Source organism: Aquarana catesbeiana, linkage group LG01 (assembly GCF_042186555.1).
Source record: "Aquarana catesbeiana isolate 2022-GZ linkage group LG01, ASM4218655v1, whole genome shotgun sequence".
Taxonomy (NCBI): domain Eukaryota; kingdom Metazoa; phylum Chordata; class Amphibia; order Anura; family Ranidae; genus Aquarana; species Aquarana catesbeiana.
The window spans coordinates 409,429,812-409,433,505 of record NC_133324.1 but is presented as its reverse complement, the minus strand read 5'-3'; positions in this window follow the sequence as shown (position 1 = coordinate 409,433,505).

The following is a 3,694-nucleotide window of genomic DNA, read 5'->3' as shown; positions in this document are numbered from 1 at the left end:
TTTTTTATTATTAATATAATTCTTTTTCATCTTTGATATGTTTTTTTAGTATTCAGTTAGTGAGAATTCACATATTGTTTGGTGACGAGTCACTGATTTACACATTACAGGCTAAGTGGCTGCAAAGATAGCCACACTTGATCTCCCTTCTAGTGTCTCCATGTCTGGTGGGGTTTGCTGGCTTTCCCAAAGCAAGGACCAAGGCCTATCTGGAGTCTGAATACAATGGAGGGGAAAATGTAACAAGTCTTCACTGGATCAGTCTTGAGGTGCTTTAGCAGCCTTCCTGCCTTTGGGCATGAGCGTACATTGGCTCAGTATGTCTTTGTTACCTGTAGGTTGGCAGGGATCAGAGATCACACTGAGCATGTCTTCATAGCTCCACATCTTGGGTGTGACACCCCCTGGAAAATATTGTTTTTTCACAGACAGTTTGGCTTTGAATAATTTATTTGGAAGGAATTATTGTTTTATTTTATTCTACATGCAGTGGAACTAATTACCATTCAATCCTTGAGCTTTTTCCTCTTTTCTGCCTTTAGTGGAACCTGTTTTCTATGAAGAGCATTTTTTCATAGTGCAAAAAGCAACAGGTTCATATAACGGTTACCTACCGCAGCTGCACATACCCACATTTACATTCCCTTTGCTCCAACAACATGCCATTCAGTTTTTGGGATTGAAGAAAAATACTTTCTAATGAACATTTGACCTTTCCCCCACATGATAGCACTGGTAATTGGTGATTAGTTGCTAATACACTCAGTGTTGTCACATGGGGATTGGGAGAGGGTCTTTAGTCCTGTGTAAGTTCCAAGTTAGATTTTTTACCTTCTGGCTTTGTAGTCTACCCTATGTATATGTATACAGGGATAAATAGATCTTTAAGTTCGTAGCAGATTTAGATCATATATTATTTCCTTTTTATTTTCTTTGAAAATAAAATAAAATTTTATTTTGAAAATAGTAAAATATGAGAAACAAATGCACTGTTCTGTAATTCATAATTATACAATGTTTACATCATTTGTGCAGCCTTAAGCCTCATACACGCTACTGTTTTTTGACAACTCAGGTTGGAGTCACTGAACAAAATATGCCATGTTAGTACAGCAATCTCCCCTGCTGTGCTATTGTGTTTTGACAGGGGGAGGCCCGCCCACACCCCCCCCACCAAAGAACACTCCGGGAACACTACCGACCAGCTGATAGGGAGCTGGTTGAGAGACCTTTTTCGGTCATGAACTTTCAATAGAAGCCGGCCGAACTGCCAGCTTCAGTCATACCAGCTACCGTACACAGGGGCCGAATGTCGGCCTGTTTCTATATCTTTAGATATTAACTTCAAAATATAACTGACAAAACCCTCTGACTAAAAAAATATCACAATATGCAATTTGAATGTACTGTAGAGGGATAGTAAAGCTCAAACTTTATTTTTAATGTTGCATTACGACACACACAGGAAAAATACTCTTTTTTTTTTTTTTTTTTTTACGGATCAAGTTGAGTTTGTACAGACAGTGATTAGCAAGGACAAAGTGATTTTTCACAGGTTTGTGTACCCTAAAATTCTAAATGAGATTGGTTACATGAATGTTTGGTGTTCATGCAGTAAACACAAATAGCATTCAACATATATATTGGCACTAGGGATGAGCCAAACACCCCCCAGTTCGGTTCGCAGCAGAACATGTGAACAGCAAAAAAATTGTTCGAACATGCGAACATTGTTAAAGTCTGTGGAACACGAACGGGAAAAATCTAAAGTGCTAATTTTAAAGGCTTATATGCAAGTTTTTGCCATAAAAAGTGTTTGGGGACCCGGGTCCTGCCCCAGGGGACATGTCTCAATGCAAAAAAGTTTTAAAAACTGATATTTTTTCGGGAGCAGTGGTTTTAGTAAAACAATAAAAATGAAATATTTATTTAAATATTGTGCTTAGGGGGTGTCCTTAGTATGCCTGCAAAGTAGCACATTTTCCCCGTGTTTAGAACAATACCACAGCAAAATGAAATTTCTAAAGGAAAAAATGTCATTTAAAACTACTCGTGGCTGTAATGTATTGTCGGGTCCCGGCAATATAGATGAAAATCATTGAAAAAACCAGCATGGGTTCCCCCCAGTCCATTACCAGGCCCTTTGGGTCTGGTGTGGATATTAAGGGGAACCCCGCACCCAAATTTAAAAAAGAAATGGCATGGGGGTCCCCCAGGCCCCCAGGCACTATATACTCTGAAAAGCAGGATATATACTATATGGCCTGCCCTATATACTCTGCAGAAAATTGGGCCTTAGGTGTTGGTGGTACCAGAACAAGTTACTCTTGATGGGCGCAGGAATGGGCCCTGCTGTGAAATACTATATCAAAAATTGTAATTACATGCTCCTATTAAACAGGGACAGAAAAATTGGGCCTTTGGTGGTGGTGGTGGTGCCACAACACTGTAAGCCCTCACAGTTACTCTTGTTGGGTGCAGGAACAGGCCCTGCTGTGAAATAGTATATCAAGAATTGTAATTACATGCCCCTGTTACACAGGGGCAGAAAAATTGGGCCTTGGGTGGTGGTGCCACAACACTGTAACCCCTCACAAATACTCTTGTTGGGTGCAGGAACGGGTCTGCATTGAAATATTATATCAAAAATTGTAATTACATGCCCCTGTTAAACAGGGGCAGAAAAATTGGGCCTTAGGTGGTGGTGGGGGTGCCCTAAACCAAAAATATTGTTGGAAGCTAGCATCCTCAAGATTGAGGAGGAATAGATTAGTCAGCATAGGCAGTCTTCAAGGAATCCCACATCCATAGCAAATTCAATCAGTTACATCAGCATCAGGTGCTTGATAGCTGCTGATCCAACACGGATTCATTTTTATGCCCATTTTTAAGCCTGTCAATGGAGTCTGTGGACAGGCATACTCTTTCATCTTGTACAAACCCTCCAACAGCACTGAATGTTGTGTTCAGAAAGCACTCTGGATGCAGGATAGGCCAGTAGCTCAAGTGCATATTGAGCTAGTTCTGGCCAGTGGTCCATCCTCAAGACCCAGTAACCCAGTGGATGCTCTGTTGGAAAGGTCTCCAAGTCTGCTCTTGCCCCTAGATATTCCTGCACCATGTAATGCAGATGCTGGCTATGGTTGCTTCAACTGATCAGACCTCGGTGTTGAGGACTGAAAAATTGTTTAAAGGCATCGGTCAGCCGGCCACCTTCTCCACCTCTCTTCCTCTGACTGAACGAAGCCTCAGCAACATATTGTTCGGCACCAGGAAATTGTAACCTCCCAGGGTCTGGAAATGCGTTGCACAAACCATTCTTCAAGGCCTCCTGAAGATGTTTAATCCTCTGCTCCCCCTGCGAAGGCAGGATGAGTTCTGCAACCTTACCCTTGTAACGTGGATCAAGAAGGGTTGCTAGCCAGTAATGATCCCTCTCCTTGATACCTTGATAATCCTAGGGTCCTTTCGCAGGCTTTGCAGAATCAGGAAGGCCATGCAGTGTAAGTTTGCAGAGGCATTCGATTCTGAGTCCTCTGGGTCACTAAGGATCACATGATCTGTAACTACTTCCTCCCAGCCATATACAACTCCTTGGGTTTCTGGGGACTGAAAACCCTCCCTTGAAGACTGCTGTTGACTGTTATCCTCTACATCCATGCTGACACAATCCTCCTCCTTCTCCTCCTCCTCT